General features: G+C 40.1%; 1 protein-coding gene across 1 annotated transcript in view; it reads right to left on the reverse strand.

The window, feature by feature from the left end:
* The window catches only part of LOC131203524 (gamma-aminobutyric acid receptor subunit alpha-2), a 551,171-nt gene that overhangs the window by 257,463 nt on the left and 269,279 nt on the right, over positions 1-24,429 (reverse strand). The gene's annotated exons all lie outside the window — the stretch shown is intronic.

Here is a 24,429-nt window from a genome sequence, read left to right on the forward strand (position 1 = left end):
TGGGATGGAAGTAAAGCATATATGAGGGGAATTTTAATATATATGAATAATAAATACAGTATTAGACAGCAGAAGAAGCGTAGGGAACTAGAAGAGGAAATAAAAAAGAAAGAGCAACTACTTATACTTAATATAAGTTATGACCCGCTGCAGGGACGTATAATATAAGGATGACCCGCTGCAGGGACGTGCTGAGGAGTTTAACGGTTATCTATACGATAAAATCGTTCAGCTTCGGGACGGGTTGGACCAAAATTGCGGTGACTCAGGTGAGACGCTCGAGGGTGGTCTTGGTGACATTGTTTGGGATGAGTTTGACCCTGTGGCTCCCGAGGAAATGGACAGGTTGTTGGGTAGGTTGAATGCCACCACGTGTTTACTGGACCCGTGCCCCTCCTGGCTGGTGCTGGCCACTCAGGAGGTGACACGAGGCTGGCTCCAGGCGATTACGACTGCTTCTTTGGTGGAGGGTGTCTTTCCGGCCGCCTTGAAAGAGGCGGTGGTGAGGCCCCTCCTTAAGAAGCCTTCCCTGGATCCGGCTGTTTTAGGTAATTATCGTCCGGTCTCCAACCTTCGCTTCTCGGCAAAGGTTGTAGAGAGTATGGTGGCATATCAGTTTCCCTTGCACCTGGATGAAACTGTCTATCTAGACCCGTTCCAGTCCGGTTTCCGGCCCGGTTACAGCACAGAGATGGCTTTGGTCGCGTTGGTGGATGATCTCTGGAGGGCCAGGGATAGGGGTTGTTCCTCTGCCCTGGTCCTATTAGACCTCTCAGCGGCTTTCGATACCATCGACCATGGTATCCTGCTGCGCCGATTGGAGGGATTGGGAGTGGGAGGCACCGTTTATCGGTGGTTCTCCTCCTATCTCTCCGACCGGTCGCAGTCGGTGTTGACAGGGGGGCAGAGGTCGGCCCCGAGGCGCCTCACTTGTGGGGTGCCGCAGGGGTCGATTCTCTCGCCCCTTCTGTTTAACATCTACATGAAGCCGCTGGGTGAGATCATCAGTGGTTTCGGTGTGAAGTACCAGCTGTATGCGGATGACACCCAGCTGTATTTTTTCCACACCGGACCACCCCAACGGCTATCAAGTGCTGTCCCGTGTCTGGAGGCCGTACGGGTCTGGATGGGGAGAAACAGGCTCAAGCTCAATCCCTCCAAGACAGAGTGGCTGTGGATGCCGGCATCCCGGTACAGTCAGCTAAATCCGCGGCTGACCATCGATGGCGAGTCATTGGCCCCGATGGAGAGGGTCCGCAACTTAGGCGTCCTCTTGGATGAACGGCTGTCTCTAGAAGATCATTTGACGGCCGTCTCCAGGAGAGCGTTCTACCAGGTTCGCCTGGCACGCCAGTTGTGCCCCTTTCTGGACCGGGATGCCCTATGCACGGTCACTCACGCACTCGTGACGTCTCGCCTGGATTACTGCAATGCTCTCTACATGGGGCTCCCCTTGAAGGGCATCCGGAGGCTACAGTTAGTCCAGAATGCGGCTGCGCGGGTGATAGATGGAGCCCCCCGTGGCTCCCGCATAACACCTATCCTGCGCAGACTGCACTGGCTACCTGTGGCCTTCCGGGTGCGCTTCAAGGTTTTGGTGACCACCTTTAAATCGCTCCATAGCATAGGGCCGGGTTATTTACGGGACCGCCTACTACTACCGAATACCTCTCACCGACCCGTGCGCTCTCATAGAGAGGGACTCCTCAGGGTGCCGTCAGCGAGGCAATGTCGTCTGGCGACACCCAGGGGAAGGGCCTTCTCTGTGGGGGCTCCCACCCTCTGGAACGAACTATCCCCCGGACTTCGTCAGCTTTCCGACCTTCGGACCTTCCGCCGCGGGCTTAAAACATACTTATTTAATTGCACAGGACTGAGTTAGATTTTAAATTTATGGGTTTTAAATTGGGTTTTATGTCTATATTTTTTAATTATCAGGCTTTTAGAATAAGTTTTTTAATTGCTTTTGTATTGTATTTATGTGTTTTTAAGTGCCTGTAAACCGCCCTGAGTCCTTCGGGAGATAGGGCGGTATATAAATATGATCAAATAAATAAATAAATAAATAAATCCAGAGGACAAAAAAGTTAGAGAAACAATACATATACTGCGAGGACAGTTTAATATGCTTATAACTGACCAGGTTGCAACTAATTTACAATATATTAAGCACAATACACTTTGTAATGCTAATAAGCCAGGCAGGTGGTTAGCATATGTAATAAGGAAAAAACAGAAATCACGTGTTATTGGAAAGATTGAATATAAAGGTAAAGAAGTATATCAACAGAATTTGATTAAAAAAGCTTTTTTAGAATTTAATACAAAATTATATGCTAGTGACTCAATTCAAGGTATAGATATAGATAAATATTTACAGGAAGGGAATATCGATGAACTTACGTTAGAACAAAGGGAAAGATTGAATCAATCTATAACATCAGAAGAAATTATTTTAGCTATTAGGCAGCTAAAAATAGGTAAAGCCCCAGATGGATTAACTGCTGTTTATTATAAAAATTTACAACTTGAAATGGTGGACCCTCTTAAGGAATTATTTAATAAAATTCAATTCGGAGGAAATGTACTTCCACCATGGAGAACTGCTTTTATCTCACTGATACCAAAGGAGGATCAAGATTGTACTAAGCCAGAAAATTATAGGCCAATATCACTTTTGAATGTTGATTATAAGATCTTTGCTAAAATACTAGCCAATAGATTAATGTTGGTTATACAACAAAAGATTCATAATGATCAATCAGGATTTATAGAAGGGAGACAAATGAGAAATAATGTTAGATAAATTGTGAATTTACCAAAATATTTGGAGAGAAACAACCAGGTCCCTGCAGCTTTTTTTTCTTGGATGCAGAGAAGGCTTTTGATCGATTGAACTGGGAATTTTTATTTAGAGTAATAGATGCAGTTTGGGGAATGTTTTATTACAATCAATTAGGGCAGTATATCAGAGACAAACGCTCAAATAATAGTTAATGGTAGTTTAACAGAAGTTTTTAAAATTGAAAAAGGAACAAGGCAAGGATGCCCTTTGTCGCCATTATTGTTTATTTTAACGTTAGAACCTCTATTGAATAAGATACGTGGGTCAATTAACATAAAGGAAATTAAATTTAGACATCAAGATTATAGATTAAGGGCATTTGCAGATGACCTGATGGTTACTTTATCTCAACCAATACAATCGGTTATATATCTGATGGATATAATCAGTCAATATGGGAAGGTATCTGGATTTAAAGTAAATCAACAAAAGACAAAAATAATAACTAAAAATATGACTATACAGCAAAAAGTAGAATTAGAGAAAATAACGGGATTTCAAATAGTAAAATAGGTCAAATATTTGGGAGTGTATATTGCAGCCTCGAATATGAAATTATATAAAAATAATTATGAAGTTTTATGGCAAAAAGTGCAGAAGGAAATAGAGAATTGGAAGAAGCTGCAGTTATCTTTACTGGGAAGAATAGCGGTTTTAAAAATGAATGTTTTACCCAGGTTTTTATTTTTATTTCAAATAGTACCAATACTTAAAAAAGATGCAAATTTGAAAGAATGGCAAAATGAAATTAATAAATTTATATGGGCTGGTAAAAGACCCAGAATAAAATTCAAAATAATACAGGATATACGTGAAAGAGGGGGTCTTAAAATGCTTGATTTAAGACTATACTATGAAGCAGCTGCCCTATCTCTAATTAGTGATTGGTTTAACTTAACAGAAGATAGAATATTGAATATAGAGGGTTATGATTTGTTATATGGTTGGCATGCTTACTTACTGTATGATAAAAGAGTGGATAAAGTTTTTAAAGCTCATATTTTAAGAAATGCTTTGTTACGGGTTTGGAAAAAGTATCAATGTAAACTACAAGAGACCTATATGGGCATGTCCTAGACATGAGATACAGAATATAAGTACAGAACAAAAATAAGAGGTAATTACCTATAAAGAACTTCTTTTTATGGAAAAGGGTAAGCTGCAATTGAAGTCTTTAAATATATTGAAAGAGGAAAAGATAATTCATACTTGGTTTCAGTATGGACAGTTGCTAGCCAGATGGAAAGAGGATCAGAAAATTGGTATCATGCAAAATGAAAAAAATTTGGTAAAACCAATTAGAGATCAAAGCCAATCGCATATTAAAAGATTGTATAATGTATTGTTAGAAATAGACTCAGAAATGGAATTAGTTAAGGATTGCATGATAAAATGGGCACAAAATATACAAGAACCTATAATGATGGAAAGTTGGGAGAAAATCTGGGTTAGAAATGTTAAATTTACACAAGCACAAAATTTAAGAGAAAATTTTTATAAAATGTTTTACAGATGGCATTTAGATCCTAAAAAACTAGCATGTATGTACCCGAACTTGCAAGCTAAATGTTGGAGATGTGATGGGGATGATGCTACTTACTTTTTTTTTTTAATTGAAAACGTTTTAAAAAACAAACATTTTTCCCACTTTTCCCCCTCAAAAACCTCTCCCCCCTCCCTTCAGCTCCCCCCCCCCGGGCTTCCCGGGTCAATCACAAGGTATTGTTACACATAAACCAAACATAGAGTAAGATTTTCCTTTCTAATCCAATTAGCCTCATCCAAGTCTTTTCATTTCCTAACCTCTCCCATAACATTCTAAAATAATACATCCTAATTATTCAAAGGCAATCTGATATCTCTTAATCTGATATCTATTTTGTAAATAATCAATCCATTTTTTCCATTCAATTAAATATCTTTCCTGCGTATTGTCTTTCAAAAAGGCTGAGATTTTTGCCATCTCAGCCAAGTTGATAACTTTCAATATCCATTCTTCTATTGTAGGTAATTCTTTTTTCTTCCAATATTGTCCAATCAGCAGCCTTGCTGCTGTTATTAAGTTCAAGATTAATTTAGTCTCAGTCACTGTACAATCCGTTATAATTCCCAAAAGGAAAAATTGCGGCAGGAACTTTATCTTCTTCTTCAAGACATTTTGAATAATCCACCAAATTCTTATCCAAAAGGCCTTAATTTTCTTGCAAGTCCACCAAATATGAAAATATGTAGCATCATCACACTCACATCTCCAACACATCGCTTGGATATCAGGATACATACATGATATTTTTTTGGGATCTAAATGCCATCTATAAAACATCTTATAAAAATTTTCCCTTAGATTCTGTGCTTGTGTAAACTTAACATTTCTAACCCAGATTTTCTCCCATGTTGCCAACATTATTGGTTCCTGAATATTCTGTGCCCATTTTATCATTCAATCCTTTACCAAATCCTTTTCTGAATGTGTTTCAAGCAACACATTATACAATCTCTTTATATGCTCCTGGGTCTGATTTCTAATTTGCTTTATTAAATTTTCCTCCCTTTGCATTATACCAATTTTTTGATCTTTCCATCTAGCACTTAGTTGCCCATATTGAAACCAAGTATATTTCCTCCCTTCTTCATTTAATACCTGTAAAGATTTTAATTGCAAGCTACCTCTTTCAGCATACAAGAGTTCTTTATAAGTAATCATTTCCTGTTTCTGTTCTATATTTATATTCTCTATTGCGTGTCTGGGGCTTGCCCATATAGGAATCTTATAGTCTAGTTTGTAGGAATATTTTTTCCAGACACGCAAAAGAGCACTTCTCAACACATGATTCTTAAAAGCCCTATCCACTTTTTTTTCATAAAATAAATATGCATGCCATCCATATAATAAGTCATAACCTTCTATATTCAAAATTCTTTCCTCCGTTAAATTAAACCAGTCACTTATTACTAAAAGGGCTACTGCTTCATAATATAGTTTAAAATTAGGCATTTTTAGGCCTCTTTCCCGTGAGTCCTGAATTATTTTCATTTGAACCCTCGCCTTTTTGCCATATAAATTTATTAATCCCAATTTGCCATTCCTCCAAATTTTTTATCTTTCTTGATTATTGGTATCATCTGAAACATTAACAAAAATCTAGGTAACACATTCATTTTAATAGCCGCTATCCTCCCCAATAACGATAGCTGCAGTTTTTTCCAAGCATTCATGTGTTTCTGAACTTTTTGCCATAGCAACTCATAATTATTCTTATACAGTTTCCTGTTCAATGAACTAATATAAACCCCTAAGTATTTAACATTTACCACCTCAAATCCTGTTATTTCCTCTAATTTTTGTTTCTGTTGTTTAGACATATTTTTAATTATCACTTTTGTTTTATCCTGATTTATTTTAAATCCTGATACCTTTCCGTATTTATCAATTGTTTCCAACAGAGATATACTTGAATTTATAGGATTTGTTCAAGTAACCACTAAGTCGTCTGCAAAAGCTCTAACTTTATACTCATATTGTCTAATTTTAATTCCCTCTATCTTCTTTAACTCTCGTATTTTATCCAATAATGGTTCCAAAGTTAAAACAAACAGTAGTGGTGATAAAGGACATTCCTGTCTCGTTCCTTTCGCAATCTTAATAACTTCTGTCAAACTACCATTTATTATAATCTGAGCTGTTTGCTCTCCATAAATCGCTCTAATTATTCTAACAAAGTAGTCTCCAAATTGCAGTTTCTCTATTAATTTAAATAAAAAATCCCAATGCAATCGATCAAAGGCCTTGTCCGCATCCAAAAAAGTAAGTGCTGCTGAACCGTTCTTCTCTTCCAAATATTCCAATATATTAATAATCTGTCTAACATTATTCTTCATCTGTTTCCCTTTTATAAATCCAGATTGATCAGTATGAATTCTTTGTTGTAAAAAAGAACAACTTAATCTATTCGCTATTATTTTAACAAAAATCTTGTAGTCATTATTTAAAAGTGAGATCGGCCTATAATTCTACTTACTTTCATATATGGTGGACTTGTAAAAAAATTAAGCCATTTTGGATAAGAATTTGGTGGATTATACAAAATATTTTGAAAAAGAAGATAAAATTTACTCCACAATTGTTTTTATTGGGTATAATTATGGATTGTACGAAAATAGAGACTAAATTGATCTTAAATTTAATATCAGCAGCCAGACTATTCGTTGTGCAATACTGGAAGGAGGAACATTTGCCTACGATTGAAGAATAGATATTAAAAGTTGCAAACTTAGCAGAGATGGCGAAAATCTCAGCATTCCTGAAAGACTGCTCACAAGAAAGATACATATTGGAATGGAGAAGATGGATTGACTATATTCAAAATAGATGCCAGACTAAGAAATACCAAATAGCTTTTGAATGAACAGTTTATAAGAATTATGTTTATGTTTTTTCTTTGTAAAATGAGAGTTAAGGTTCTAGGGGAGGATGGGAGTTTACAGATAGTTAGCATAATTTAGCTTATGATTGTTAGATTTAATACCCTGTATTTTGTTCTGGGAAGTCCGGGGGGGAGGGGGTTTGGGAGCGGGAGGGAGGGGGGAAGATGGAAGGCTGGGGAGGGGGGAGGGGGAAGGAGGGGTAAATCTTTGTAAAACTTTTTCAATAGAAAAAATGTGTATAGTCAAGGTTACGGTTTTCCCAGTTGCAATGTATGGCTGTGATAGTTGGACTGTAAAGAAAGGCTCAGTGCCAAAGAATTGAAACCTTTGATCTATGGTGCTGGAGAAGACTCCTGTGAATCCCTTGGTCTGCAAGACGATCAAACTGGTCAGTACTAGAGGAGATCAACCCTGACTACTCTTTAGAAGGCCAGATCCTGAAGATGAAACTCAAATACTTTAGCCACCTCATGAGAAGGAAGGACTCAGTGGAGAAGAGCCTAATGCTGGGAACGATTGAGGGCAATAGAAGAAAGGGATGACAGAGAATGAGGTGGCTGGATGGAGTTACTGAAGCAGTAGGAATGAGCTTAAATGGACTCTGGGGGATGGTAGAGGACAGGAAGGCCTGGAGGAATGTTGTCCATGGGGTCGCGATAGGTTGGACATGACTTCGTGACTAACAACAACAATAACAACAAGAAATTTATGCTTTGAGGAAACTCTAGGCCTCAGACTTTTGATTGCTTTGGGTTTGTTGCTTGGAATTCTGACAGACCAATAGCTTCAGTGTCATCAAAGCTCATAGTGGTGGAAGGGGAGACCCATTATGAAGTAAAGCAGATTCTAGATTCTAGGCTCTATAAGGGGAAATTACAATATCTATTGCAATGGAAAGGATATCCTTTATCAGAGGCCACCTGGGTTAAGAGCACCAATGTGAGAGCAGACAGGCTAGTAAAGACGTTCCATGAGAAGAACCCTCAAAAACCCAAAGCAACAATAGATGGGGTGGGGGATGACTGAAAGGGGCTGTTTTTAATTCATATCTTACAGATGCTAGGGCAAATGGAAGAATGACCAGAGGAGTAGGACGAAGCAGTCCCAGGTTTCTCGGGCCTGGGAAGGGTCACCAGTGAAGCAGAGAGGGCACAGGATGACCAAGCAAAGGGGGAGGAGAGGATGGAGCAGAGGGGTGACAGAGCTCTGGCAACAAGCAATTATCTCCCCCCCCCAACCCCTGAGCATGGAGAATGGAAGGGAGGTGGAATCAGCACAGGGCGACCCGACCAATCAGGAGTGCGCCCTGGCCCACTTCACAAGTTCACCTGGGGAATAAGATTTAAAGGACACTGTTGGGAGGGGCACTTGTTGGGAACAAGTGTTGCCTTTTTCTAGTCTCACATGCTATTACTGGTGTCTGGATATTTTGCTTGCCTTGCCCTGTTTGCCTTGCCCTGCTTGCATTGGTTGCCTGGCCTGGCTAGGTGTGACTTCACGGCAACCCGGTTCTGCTCTGGGTTGTGCTTCAGTTGCAGTGAACTCTTTCTCTGATGAGGACTCCTTGGAACCAAATTCCCTGAAGTGTGACTGCTCTCAGAGCTATGCTGGTCCTCTGGTCTAATAGCACCCAGGAACTATTGAGGTGTGTGTTTAGAGCTTTGGACTCTTCTGGACGGTGAATGATAGGACTTTTGGGGGAAAGTTGGAGCAATAAAGGGGTGTTAAGCCTTTGTTCCAGCTGTGTTGTTTCCGTGCCCAGCCCATCACAGTTTTCTTCCAATGTGCCAGACATAACAATGATAAGGCTCCTGAGAACCAAGGCCAAATCAGCGTGCCATAACAACAGCAGGAGGGAGTGCTGAGAAGTTCATTACCTGCTTAGTTGGCTAATGTGACCTGTGACACAAGAGGAGGGGGGGATGAGTAGTATCTATTCTTTAATTATATCAAAAACACAGGAATTATTCAGTGTTGGTTTCACCTCTAACCATGCCAATATGATGTACCCAATAAACAGGATTTTTGAGGAAGTTAAGGCCTCAGAATCTTGAATTGGTTGGGAGCATAACTTGGAACCATGACAATAGATTTTAGAAAGATTCAGTGTATGTGTGTGGGTATACATACATATATACATCAGGGGTGGGTTCTAATTTTTTTTACTACCGGTTCTGTGGGCGGGGCTTATTTTGTGGGTGTGGCTTGATGGTCATATGACAGTGGGCGTGGCTTGGTCATGTGACTGGAAGATGTAGCACGACCACGACCACGAAGCCAAACAACAGCAATGCAGCTCACCAGCTCAAATCCCCCTGCAACTCAGACTAATCTGAGCATAACCAAGCCCCCACCCAAACAGGACACACCCCCAGCCAATCAGAGCACAAAAAACCCCATCCAATCAGAGCACAGCCAAGCTCCCACCCAATCAATTCAAACCCACACTAGCAGTTAAAAGGAAGAAACAGCTGCGATCACACATTTCTCCTAGAAGCACGAAGCTGTAAACACCTAGCCTGAAGATGACGAATGGGATTTTACGCGGGAGACAACCCGAATAACCAAAGACCTACATACAAATACCCGCGAAAACCTCAGAAAACATATATATATATATATATATATATATATATATATATGTGTGTGTGTGTGTGTGAGAGAGTGTTACCCCAATCACTTTTGGAAGGGAGGACTGATCCTCCTCCAGGAGACGGGTGGTCGTGCCTAAGTCTTCAAGTAGGTAGGATTCTGTGTGGGTGGAAAGAGTAGCAAAAGAGGTGGCCCATGGACACCTCTGCAATGCATGTTGGATAAACCCTAAACCAGGGATTGTGGGTTGGAGTCCCACCCCAGCTGGTTATTCTAGGGATGATGGTGACCCAGTGGCCCCCCTTCACCTTGAGGATGGCGACTCCTCAGAATGGCCCACCTTTGGTGTAAGGTGGCCAGGGCCCATGTTTGGTATAACATGGCCAATGACCGGGTCCTTGGACCCAGAACTCATGTTGAGAGTTCACCAAAAAGTGACGGGCGATGGACATTGGGACCAATATCCCTATATTGATCAGTGGAAGACCCCCATGGCTGCTTAAGTGATAGGCAAAATTTGCAAGAGTTTGCTTGGTGAAGTCTAAACAGGCAGGGAGAAAGAAGACCTTAGTACCAAAGGTTTTGATAGGGAGGACCTTGCTAGACCCCCTCCCTACATTCCTAGACCAGGTGGAGGCATACCAGCCAAATAAGACCAATGGCTCCTCCAGCTATTAAGACTGAACTGATCGCTGTTCAGCCAAAAGCAGTTGATCTGAAACATAACAAAGACAAGAAGAGAAAAGCTCTGTGTCTTCGGTTAGTTCCAATGACTCAGTGTCAAGTGAAAAGACACAAGAGATAATTGATCTCATGTCTACAATCATAGAAAGCCATAAACCAACCTGGCAGGACATGCAGCAACTTCTGTCCACATTGTTAAATCTGGAAGGGAGAGAAAAATATAGATTGGCAAAGGACAAGGTCCTTAAAAGGAGATATCCTGATGATCTGCAAGGAGCCCAACAGCAGCATGATGTGGCTGCTGTAGAAGCAGATCCCCATTGGAACCCAGCAAATAATCAACACGTGACTGAGTTGGGTCAGTATCGTGAGTTATGTCTAAAAGCCTTAAGAGAAGCAGCCGTGAGGCCCGTTAATTACAATGCAGTGACACATGTATGGCAGGAAAAGACTGAGTCATCAGCATCTTTCCTAGCCAGATTAATTGAAGCATATAAGATAAATACAGGAATTATTATTGAAGATCCCCAAAATGGTGCTCTGCTAATTGAAAGGTTTATAACTCAGAGTGCTCCAGATATCAGAGCAAAATTGTCGAAGACAGAAGGAGCCCTAGGGAAGAATGTATCAGAGATAGTGGAAATAGCCCAGAAGGTATATAGGAATAGAGACAGAGAAGAAGAAAAGAAACGGGATGTGCAGGAGAAGAAAAAAAGTGGAAATGTTGGCAGTAGCCTTAGGAGGAATGAAGATCGGTCCCAACCAATGCGCCAACTGTAAACACGAAGGCCATTGGAAGGATGAATGTCCCAGAAGAGGAATGAGATGAATAAGTCCCCGTTCTGGAATGAGAGGAAGAGGAATGAGAGGAAGAGGCTTGAGAGGACCCAGAGACCATCGTAGGCAGCCATCATATAGTGGAGGAATAGGAAGAGGAATGAGGCAAAGGCCATATCACCAGACAGTCAAGATGAAGAAATGATAGGACTGGCTGAAATAGATTAGGAAGACTGAAGGGGTCCGTGTTCTGAGGCCCCACACCCCAAACTCATAGTAAAATTGAGGGTAGGAGGACAAATGGTCTCAATGTTAGTAGATATGGGTGCAAGTATTAAATAAAATGAACCCCCTCGGAGAGGTCAATAAAAATACAAGGCGTGTCAGGGAATGCCAGTATCAAACCAATTTTAAACCCACTCAAATGTCAAGTAGGAAAAGATTCAGTAACCCACCAATTAGTGTATACCCTGAATGCCCAATACTTCTTCTGGGATGATATTTATTGAGTAAATTGCAAGCTACAATTTCATTTGATGAAGAAGGACAAAAATTAACTGACAGAGACAGAGACAGAGACATAGAGATTAAAGATGGCAATAGAAACTAGTGTGGGATAGATTGGAGACAGTTCAAAGTACCAAATTTATGGGCTGAAGATAACCCCCTGGGTTTGCCAAAAATGCCATTCCAGTAGAGGTACAACTCAAGCCCAATTATCACCCAGTAAATGTCCCACAAAGATACTACTCCACAGAAGCTTTACAAAAAATCCAGGACTTAATAGAAAAATATCTTAATGCCCATGTTCTGAGAAAGACCCGATCTCTTTTCTTTTTTTTCCCCCAAGATGGCGCCGACAAAGGCTGCCTTGGTGAAATGCTCTCTAATTGTTTCTTTATTTCTAATTGTTCTCTGTGACTCACTACAGATTTCCTACTCACGAGACCATCTGCTAAAAATTAAGCAATATTTCTTTAAGGAGCAGCTTTCTTTGATCTCACCCCCGCCTGTCTTTACAAACACGGAGGAGATTCTAACACAGGAGAAGGCAATTCCCACGGAGCCATGGATTACTAAAAAAACCAAACGACGGAAGAGAAAAAAGAGAGGTAAACAATCTGGGATCTTAATCAGACTAAGAAATCACATTAAAACTCCTCTGCCTTCAATTTTCCTAACAAATATACGCTCACTTGCAAATAAGATGGATGAAATACTCCTCTTAAACAAATACTATTCTGATTTTCGCAATTCAGCAGTCCTATGCTTCTCTGAAACCTGATTAAATGAATCAATTGAAAATAGCAGCCTGAATATCCCAGGGTTTCAGATTGAACGATCAGACAGGATTCCAGAAACATCTGGCAAAAAGAAAGGAGGAGGCTTATGCCTATATATTAACAGCAACTGGTGTCAAGATTTTAAAATAATTTACAAATTCTGTGACAACAATTTAGAGACTTTAATTATCAACTGCAAACCATACTATTCGCCTCGTGAATTTTCCTCATTTCTTCTAATTGCTGTTTATGTCCCACCACAAGCCTGTGTAAACGAGGCATTACAAACTCTAGCTGACCAAATCATGGAGGCTGAAGCCAAACACCCTGATTTACTGGCTATTGTTTTGGGAGATCTAAACAAGGCAAACTTAAGGAAATAGCTACCAAAATACTTTCAGCATGTCAATTGTCCCACTAGAGGCAAGAATACTTTAGACCATTGCTACACAACACTAAAAGATGCTTATTGGTCTTTACCACGTGCAGCTGTAGGACACTCTGATCATTGCATGATTCACCTTGTACATGCTTACAGGCAAAGACTTAAAACCACAAAACCAACAATTAAATCAGTGAAGACCTGGACGGAGGAATCAAAATTAAAGCTACAGGCATGTTTTGACTGCACTGATTGGAATATTTTTAAAGATACCTCTGCAGACCTGGATGAACTCACAGATACTGTAACATCATATGTCAGCTTCTGTGAAGACCTATGTGTACCTACAAGGAACTTGCGAATATACAGTAATAACAAACCTTGGTTCACACCTAAACTTAAGCAGCTACGACATTCCAAAGAGGAAGCCTACAGAAAAGGTGATAAAATGCTGTACAATCAGGCCAGAAATGCACTAACAAGGGAGATCAGAGCAGCAAAAAGAAGCTACTTTGAAAAGCTAAAGAATCAGTTTTCAGCAAATGAACCAGCAAACATGTGGAAAACTCTTAAAAATATCACCGGCTATGGCAAACCTCCTTCCCAGGCTGAAGGTAATCAACAACTGGCAGATGACCTGAATGAGTTTTACTGCAGGTTTGAAAGGAAACTACAGCCACCTATCTCCACAACCCGCATCTCAGACACACCAACAGCAGCCAAGCCTCCTACAACTGAACCCATTTCATTGGGTTCACAACCCCTAGTGATCACAGAAAAGGAAGTGCAGGACCTATTTCACAGACAAAAGCCAGGAAAAGCTCCAGGCCCAGACAAGATAACTCCTTCTTGCATAAAAGTCTGTGCTGACCAATTGGCCCCCATCTTCACCCACATTTTCAATAAATCACTAGAGATGTGCTATGTTCCTTCTTGCTTCAAACGCTCTACCATCATCCCAGTGCCGAAGAAGCCCACCATCAAGGAACTGAGTGACTACAGACCAGTTACTTTAACATCTGTAGTCATGAAAACCTTTGAAAGGCTAGTGCTTTCCTACTTGAAAACCATCACGGATCCGCTGTTAGACCCCTTGCAATTTGCATACCGAGCAAATAGATCAACAGATGATGCTGTTAATATGGCTCTGCACTACATCCTACAACATCTTGAGTCTCCAAAGACCTATGCAAGGGTCCTTTTTGTAGGGTCCTTTTTAGTAGGGTCCTTTTTAGTTCAGCATTCAATACCATCATTTCAGACATTCTTCTAACTAAGCTAAACCAGCTACAGGTATCGGAACAGACTTGTAAGTGGATCACAAGCTTCCTAACAAACAGGAAGTAGCAGGTGAAGCTAAGCAAGATCACATCAAATACCTGTACAATTAGCACAGGGGTCCCCCAAGGCTGTGTGCTCTCCCCACTTCTCTTCTCTCTGTATACCAATGACTGCATCTCCAACGATCCATCTGTTAAGCTACTGAAGTTCGCAGATGACACAACAGTGATTGGTCTCATTCCAGACAATGATGAATCTGCATATAGACGAGAGGTCGAACGACTAGCCTTGTGGTGAAACCAAAACAATCTGGAACTGAACACACTCAAAACCGTAGAAATGGTGGTAGACTTTAGGAGAAACCCTTCCATTCTTCCACCTCTCACAATACTAGACAACACAGTATTGACAGTAGAAACCTTCAAATTTCTAGGTTCTATCATATCACAAGATCTAAAATGGACAGCTAACATCAAAAGCATCATTAAAAAAAGACAAAAAAGAATGTTCTTTCTGCGCCAACTCAGTAAGCTCAAACTGCCCAAGGAGCTGCTGATTCAGTTCTACAGAGGAATTATTGAGTCTGTCATTTGCACCTCTATAACTGTCTGGTTCGGTTCTGCAACCCAACAAGAAAAACACAGACTTCAGAGGATAATTAGAACTGCAGAAAAAATAATTGCTACCAACCTGCCTTCTATTGAGGACCTGTATACTGCATGAATCAAGAAGAGGGCCGTGAAAATATTTGCAGATCCCTCGCATCCTGGACATAAACTGTTTCAACTCCTACCCTCAAAACGACGCTATAGAGCACTGCACACCAGAACAACTAGACACAAGAACAGTTTTTTCCCGAAGGCCATCACTCTGCTAAACAAATAATTCCATCAACACTGTCAGACTATTTACTGAATCTGCACTACTATTAATCGTTTCATAGTTCCCATCACCAATCTCTTTCCACTTATGACTGTATGGCTGTAACTTGTTGCTGGCAATCCTTATGATTAATATTGATATACTGACCATCAATTGTGTTGTAAATGTTGTACCTTGATGAACGTATCTTTTCTTTTACGTACACTGAGAGCATATGCACCAAGACAAATTCCTTGTGTGTCCAATCACACTTGGCCAATAAAAAATTCTATTCTATTCTATTCTATTCTATTCTATTCTATTCTATTCTATTCTATTCTATTCTATTCTATCTCCATGGAACACTGCTATTTTGCCTGTGAGAAAGCTTAATGTAAAATGGAGGCCAGCCCAAAATCTAAGACCCCTTAACAGGCAGGTGGTCACTCTACACGCTTTGGTCTCCAATCCCTATGTTTTGCTTAGCACATTGCCTGCCTCTGCAGCCTGGTTCTCAGTAGTAGATCTGAAAGATGCCTTCTTCACTATTCCATTAGCAGAAGGGAGCCAGAACCTGTTTGCTTTTGAATGGACTAATCCTAAAACTAGAGTAAAGACCCAATATATGTGGACTCACAGACCCCCAGTACTTTTCACCCCTATTCAGGGATATCCCGACTTGGGGCATAAGCGGGGGGGTATAGAGACCCAAAAACTAATCAAGCAACTACAATTGCATAACTACCAAGTGAACAAATTAAGGAATTATGTCCGAGAACAGGTTCCACCCCCAACAATGACTCCAACACATACTTTTAAACCAGGAGATAGGGTATGGGTCAAGCATTGGAAAGATGACCCCTGATGCCTAGATAGAAAGGGCCCTACATTGTTATAATGTGCTCTCCATTAGCACTTAAAACCCTAGAAGGGAAGAGCTGGATCCATTGGACCAGACTGAAGGCGGCAAAAGACTCTGACCCAGTACAATATCAAGTGCGGAGGACAGATAGACCTCTAGTACTGAGATTCACTAAAAAGCATCATACTGGACCTAACCGGAAAAGGGTTCTCAACGTATGATGGAAGATAGACTTTGCTGAATCCTACCGGCAATGGATTCTCTACGCACAGTCTGAGACAACAAGCCTTGCCGAATCACTCCGGAAGCTGATTCCCGGCGCAAGGCCGAAGAATTTGGATAAGGAACACACTGTGAAAAAGTTTTAATATGTTTTAGGAAACGTTTGCTCGAACATATGCAGCTATAGTAGCAGTAGCTTTGGCTATAGTGAACTTGATTGTGTTACTTCTGCTTTGCTGTGTAGGACAGTTATTCTTTTGGGGTCGGCCCCAACACAAAAGAACTGGTACTAAGTCAACAACCATTGACTGTGATAGCGACCAGTTCGACACTCCTGTAGATATTTATGTTTGAGGAAACCTGGGAGTGGGGACTCTAGACCACTGTCCTACTCCTAGGTCTGTGGACATTGTGTATAACAAACAAGGACTGGTTTTTTGGGCTACCTAAGACTGATCTTCCCCTACAAATCACATATACTCCCAAACCCTTTCCTGACGTGGTGATTTTGTAAACAAAAGATCTAGGGAGTGAATAAGGTCTTGTGAGAGTAGAGAGAAGACAATTATGACCTTTCTGTGGCTTGGGATGTTATTGGCAGGGAGCCTACTGAGTGATAGTGCCCTGAACAGTAATTCCCAAAGTTGTGAAAGGCCCAAGAAATCCCCCATGCCCTTGAAGGAGGATTCGGGGATATGGAGCTGGACAAAAACAGGTCACAGAGTGGGGTCACCTTGGATCAGGTCCGCTCTCACCAGCGATGTGCCATTTCTGATAGGTGGTGTAGATACTGACCTAGATCCACTCCTAAGTCTAAAGAGAAGCTCCTGACAATTCCTGTGAAGGGAGGTGTAGACAAACGGGAGAATGGGCCTTTGCAACAACTGAGAAAAAGGGATTACCTGTTGAGGATCTTGGAATTAGGACATAGCCTCATTAACCAGTCTGATCCTGCCTTGGGTCAAAAATGCTGGCTATGTTTGTCGGCTGGTCCTTCATCGTATCATGCTGTTCCAGTTGAACCAGATCTCTGGGCCAGAACCAAAGCCACAATATTCTTTGAGAAAGACATTGGAAGGAGAACCTATAGGGCAGCGGCCAAATTGCAAGGAGACTTTTATCATGCATTCAGGAGACTGGGAGTCTTGTTGGCCCAATAGCCATTGGTGTGGAGATTCTAGGCTCACCCACCTTGTGTGTGAAGAGACATCAAGAGGCTGGTATTCCAGTAGGGTCCCTGATAGGAGAACAATGTCCATCAGAAATACGCCTCACTCATAACATACCCCTTATGGATGTAAAATTAACCAGGGGAATGTCTCCTTCTGCCCACTATTTATTTCAACAAAAGGTCTCCTTCACACAAACACCACTTGTCTCCTTCATGAGATGGGGAGGATGGAATCTGTCTTTGCAAAATTGCCCAAAAATATTTCATCCACCTCAACTTCCTATCTGGCTCTCCATTCATGTTAAATCAGGTTTACAATTTCAACAATTGTCAGAGGAGTTTCAAGAAAGCCTGAATCAAATTGCTGGGACTATAGTAGAAGTCCAAGACCAGATTGATTCTTTGGGCTCAGTAGTCCTTCAAAACCGCAACAGCAGAAAAAGGGGGGTTGTGTGTATTCTTGGGAGATGAATGTTGTTTCTACATTAATAAATCGGGTGTGGTAAGAAAGGTTGCCAAGGATTTGCAGGACCGGGCGTCCAAGATTGGTCAAAGGTTATAAACAACGGATACGTGGTTTTCTTGGTTGCCAGGGTCCAGCTGGATTAGGCAGATGTTATTTATGCTGATTTGTTCCATAGCAGGCCTAGCCTTTATACCATGTGCAATCCCTCTGTTCAGACAGCTGGCTATGAGAGCAGTGAAAGAAATACAAGTGGAGAAAGAGTTAGTTTTGATGGAATACCTTATTGACCATCAAACTGGCTCCAAACCCCTTGATGAAGATGATGATTCTGATATAGGAACAGATGTGCAACTAGAACCCTGGGAATTGCAGAGACTGCCCCCAGAAAATGGGAATTGAGGGCCATTCATGTGTATCATTTACCCCTTTTCTTCTTATTGAAGTATTCTCAACCTGGGTTGATTATGTTATGCTACATATTATAGGCTTGCTTCACTTATCAAGATGTTGTAAATGCTCCAACATTGGACATTCTTAAGAATTATCTGTTTGGAATAATTTAGGGTATCATGCCTGGGCGGGGTTGAACTAGATGACCTGCAGGGTCCCTTCTAACTTTGTTTAAGACTGTGCTGCCGCGCTTCCTGTGCAGAGCAGAAAACAAAAGAACAGAGTTCTGTCTTAAGGCAGCATCCCTCACATCCCCACCCCTTTATGCACTAAGAAAGACCGGAAAGAGCAGAGTCTTACCAAGACCAAGAAAAAAGAGAGTTTTATTAGGTATATTCATATTCATGTCCATGGCTCTACATGCAAAGGTTTTATCCTTTCCTTTTCTTTGCTGAATTAGGTATATTATGCTAAAGATTATATGCTTGCTTTGTTTATTTTTAATTGTGGAATGTTATCCTATTAAAGACCTTGGATAATGGAAGTTTCTGCATAAAAATAAATTTCCAAAGGTGGGAGTAAAATGGAATAACATGGAATAAAATGGGAAAAGGGACAGAATCCCAATGAATTGTGTTCAAATTCCACTCTTAGTATTAGAAGATTCATATTATACAGAGAAGTCAAAAAACGTTCAAGTGGGACTTCCGGTATGGCTCCGCTTCGTTGAGAAGCAGCCTTGATTAGGCTGCTAACTCCCTAGTCTGTAGAGCTGTCAGGACATCGTAAATCTGGTCCGACAGCTTGGAAATCTCTTCCCTCGGGCAAAGAGGGAGAGATGAGCATTCAGGCTGAAGTTGAGACACCCAAATAAAGCCACAGAAAAAGCTTTTGAGGCTTGCGGGGAGCTCTCCTTCCATAGTCTGAAAAGCTCCAGACTGGGGGAGGGCAGCTGCCTTTTATGGCAGACAAAACGTAGCGTCCAATTTCCATGGCAGGAATTGATTTATGATGGATTGTAACGTGGACGGAGCAGAAACTGGAGTTTTAGCATTTGTTTGTAAGAAGACTGCAAGCCCCTGAGGATATATTTGTTGCGAAGATAGGAGAGAAGAAAGCAAATGGCGGTTTTGTGGAATGTGTGTACTGGAAACGAAAGTTAAAGAAATGCTAGTGTCGAATTAGAAGATATATAAGAAGATACTGACTAAATGGAAGAAACGAGAATTTTATGATTTATATTTTTTCTTCTTCTTTGGGATTATAGTGATTTAGAAGAAAAGTTTTTTGAATTTTTCTTTTTGAATTTTTTTTTGGGTTCGTTATTAGGTTATATTTTTAAAAAATGGCTTTTAAGCAAATAGTACCAAAAGTTATTAAAAACTTTGAAATGTCTTCAGTTCAGATTCAAAAATTAAAAGAAGAAATCAAAAAGGAATTAAGAAATTCTTTACAGGAGTTTTTGGAGAGTCATTTTTTAGAAATAGATCAAAAATTTGATGAAATAGAGAAAGAGATGTTGGATTTTAAGGAAGTGGTGGAAGAGCAGAAGAGGGAAATGAAAATGGTAAAGGATGCAATTGCGCAAATATTAAGCTCTTGTATTCAGATGGAAGATGATCTTGAAGAAATTAATAAAGCTAATTTAGAGTTGCAAAGGAAAATAGAGGAAATTCAAAAGAATCAAAACAATTGGAACTTAGATAATAAGATGGAAGATATACAGGCAAAGGTAGATAGGGCAGATGAAGAAAGAGTAATATTACAATATAGATTGATGGAATATGCTATAAGGGTGAGGGTTTGAAGCAAAGTAGGAAGGAAAATTTAAAGAGATTTTACGCAAGCCTTTGCTCAGATAAAGGTGTGGAGCCAGAAGATTTTGAGATTAATATTGAAAGAATTTATCGTGTTAATTCTTGGTGGGCAAGACAAAATAGAGTACCAAGGATGTGGTTATTTATTTTACAACTAAAAGATTAGGTATGAAATTTTGCAAGCCTTTTATAAAAATAAATTTCAAATATTGGGACAAGATATAAAAATGATGAAGGAAATTCCTCCTAAAATGTTAAGAAAGAGAAGAGAATTTGCTTTTTTAGTGGATGAGTTTAAGAAACATCAGATATATTTTAGATGGGAAGTTCCAATGGGTTTGTCAGTGAATTTTAGAGGCAGAAAGTATTTTCTTAATTCAGTTATGAAAGCGAGACATTTTTATAATGTTTTAAAGAGTGGAAATCCTTTGTTGTTAGATGCTAAGCTAATTGGTTTGGAAATGATGGAAAATAGAATGGGAGAGGGGAGGAATGTTTAAGATGTGAATATGATGATTATGGTTAATTTTTGGAATTGATTTGTTTAGAACATAAATTATAGGATTTTCGTTATTTGCTATTTGTATGGTATAAATCTATGGGATGATATTATTTAATTGTGAAGGATGGAAAGTAAAATTTATGAATTTAGATAATGTGGATGTAATGATTTTAACTGTTTACTGTTATATTGTGGATGTAGTTTAAATGATTATTTGTTTTAATTGACATGTTTATAGATAGTAAAAGTTATGAAGTTAAGCTGGAAATATTGTATTTGAGAGATTTTATTCGAAATGATATTTGATTGATGGAGTAGTATTGGAAGATTGGACATTAAATGTTATGACAATTGAAGAAATATATAAGTGATGAAAATTTGAATTTGAGAAGCTGGGTTGTAATTTAAGAAATGGACTTATGAAATTTGAAGGAATATACAAGTGGGTGAAAAAATTTGAATTTTAGAAGATGGATTAATTTTTAAAATGGACTGTAAGAAGAACGGACATTAAATGTTATGGCAATTGAAGAAATATATAAGTGATGAAAATTTGAGTTTGAGAAGATGGACTGTAATTTGAGAAATGGACTTATGAAATTTGAAGGAATATACAAGTGGGAAAAAAATTGAATTTGAGAAGATGGATTAATTTTAAAAATGGACTGTAAGAAGAAGTAATATGTGAAGTTGTTATTGCTTCTTTTCTTTTTTTCTTTTTATTTTTTCCTATCTTTTTATTTTTATTGTGAGGGGATCTAAAGTTTTAAATCTTTAAAGGTGGGAGATTATGTATATTTTGTATACTTTAGCTTGTGATTGTTGGTCATAATACCCGGTATTTGCTCTGGGAAGTCTGGGGCGGGGGAAGGGGGAGGAGGGGGGGAAAGGGGGGAGAAATGATACATGGATTGATTATTAATGTACAGTAATTTTTGAAGATATGAAATTAAAATTTAAAATGATATTGGGGATGCTCGCCTGCCATTTCAGAAAGAAAAGGAGAGAGGAGAAGGAGGAAGAAAGTAGGTAGGAAAGAGTTGAGAAGGAGGAGGGGAATAAGAAGGTTAGATAGGGTGGAAGAAGGGAGGAGTGGAGAAGGAGGAGAGGAAGTAGTAAAATGAAGGAGATGAAGGATGTGAAAGTAGTAGAGGGTAGAGAGGGAGGTTGTGAAGAAAGGAAATGGCAATCGGGCAGGCCTGAATCAGTAATAAATAAAAATTAATGATTAATGATGGATAATAGTTTGTACATAAATATGATGTTGGAAAATGGAAATAAAAATTATTTTTTTAAAAAAACCGTTAAAGTGCTTAACCACAATTATAACTACAGGAAGTTCATAGCTGAAACCACAGACAGCTTGACAGATAACTGAACTTAGATCGCTTTGTAAGATACCTGTGCCCTAGTTAGCAGAAGGACACATGAAATAAGCTTATAGCAACATTTAGGGGCGCAACTGAGATACTGGGCTGTCAATAAGCCAATCATGCTCTAATATATGCTTGTACAACCATATAGAGAAAGATATTTTTTTTTCATTTTCCTGTTTCCTGTATTGTCTCAAGTATAAAGATATGTACATCAGAACACCTTGTTGTTCAGTAGGTTATATTTGCACAAAACCACTGATCCTGCGCATGATTAAACCTTTTCTGTTTGATCCCGGAATTCCTTGTCAATCCTTTGAATTCCATAACAATAGTACAAGGATATATCCATTATGAGGTAAAAAGGATATTAAACTCATGCCTGCATTGGGGCCACTTACAATACTTCCAGTATACTGGAAGGGATACCTCCTTTCTGAGGCCAAGTGGGTCAAAAGTTGGGATGTGAAAGCTGACAGATTGATTAAGCAGTTTCATGACAGCCACCCACACAAGCCCAAATGACCACCTCGGGGGGAAGAGGAGGTTGATTGGGAGGCAGACTAACCTCCCTTTGATTTTCTCTTGCAGGAGGTCCTTCTCAACTGAGGGGGAGCAGCCTGTCAGCCCTGAAGCCATTTTGGAAGCATCTTCAGGGCTGCCACAGCAAGGCCAGGTAGAGCTGTGGGAACATAAAGGGGGAGGTAGAGATAGCAGTGGGGGGATGTGAAGCCAAACTAACATTCTTTCTCATGGGAGCCAAGGACACTCTACCAGGTGTTGGAAGGGCAAGGACCAAAGCCAGCTGGAATTCGGACTATGACCTGATTGGACCATGTGATGGACATGTAGCCTGAGGGCAGGAATTTTGGACTTTGATTTGGGTGGGTCAGAGTCAGGTTTTCATCAGCTATGCCAATATGATATCCAAAAAAAAAGTTATACTTTGAGGAAACTGTAGGCCTCAGAGTTTTGATTGCTTTAGGATTATTACTTGGAACCCTGACAAGTTGCTCTTCTCTGAACTTTTTCCAAAGTCTCAACATCTTTTTTGTAGTATGGTGACCAAAATTTGTTGCAGTATTCCAGGTGTGGTCTTACTAGGGTTTTATAAAGTGGTACTAATACTTCATGTGATCTTGATTCTATGCCTCTGTTTATACAGCCAAGGATTGTATTAACTTTTTTGACTGCTGATGCACACTGCTGGCTCATATTCAAGTGATCATCCACTAAAACTCCAACGTCCCTCTCACAGATACTGCTTTGGAGCCAGGTCTCGCCTTATCTGTACTTATACCTTTGATTTTTCCTGCCTAAATGTAAAACTTTGCTTTTCTCCACATTGAAATTATAATAATATAACAACAGAGTTGGAAGGGACCTTGGAGGCCTTCTAGTCCAACCCCTGCCCAGGCAGGAAACCCTACACCATCTCAGTCAGATGGTTATCCAACGTTTTCTTAAAAATTTCCAGTGTTGGAGCATTCACAACTTCTGCAGGCAAGTTGTTCCACTTATTAATTGTTCTAACCGTCAGGAAATTTCTCCTTAGTTCTAAGCTGCTTCTTTCCTTGATCAGTTTCCACCCATTGCTTCTTGTTCTACCCTCAGGTGCCTTGGAGAACAGCCCCACTCCCTCTTCTTTGTGGCAACCCCTGAGATATTGGAACACTGCTATCATGTCTCCCCTAGTCCTTTTTTTTATTAAACTAGGCATACCGAGTTCCTGCAACCGTTCTTCATATGTTTTAGCCTCCAGTCCCCTAATCATCTTTGTTGCTCTTCTCTGCACTCTTTCTAGAGTCTCAACATCTTTTTTACATCATGGCGACCAAGACTGGATGCAATATTCCAAGTGTGGCCTTACCAAGGCATTATAAAGTGGCACTAACACTTCACGTGATCTTGATTCTATCCCTCTGTTTATACAGCCCAGAATTGTGTTGGCTTTTTTAGCAGCTGCTGCACACTGCTGGCTCATATCTAAATGGTTATCCACTAGGACTCCAAGATCCCTCTCACAGGTACTACTATTGAGCAAGGTACCACATATACGGTACCTGTGCATTTTGGTTTTTTGGCCTAAATGTAGAACCTTACTTTTTTCACTGTTGAATTTCATTTTGTTAGCGCCCAATGTTCAAGTCTGTCAGGATCTTTCTGTAACTTGAGCCTATCTTCTGGAGTGTTGGCTATTCCTGCCAGCTTGGTGTCATCTGCAAATTTGATGAGTTCCCTATCTAAACCCTCGTCCAAGTCATTGATGAAGATGTTGAAGAGTACTGGGCCTAAAACAGAGCCTTGGGGTACTCCACTGCATACTTCCCTCCATGTGGATGTAGTTCCGTTGAGGACTACACGTTGAGTGCGGTTGGTCAGCCAGTTACGAATCCATCTGGTGGTGGTGCTGTCTAACCCACATTTTTCTACTTTATCTAGTAGTAGGTTATGGTCTACTATTGCTATGATCTGGAATTAGATGATTTAGTAACA

The sequence above is a fragment of the Ahaetulla prasina genome, chromosome 8 (assembly GCF_028640845.1).
Source record: "Ahaetulla prasina isolate Xishuangbanna chromosome 8, ASM2864084v1, whole genome shotgun sequence".
NCBI classification, from domain to species: Eukaryota; Metazoa; Chordata; class Lepidosauria; order Squamata; family Colubridae; genus Ahaetulla; species Ahaetulla prasina.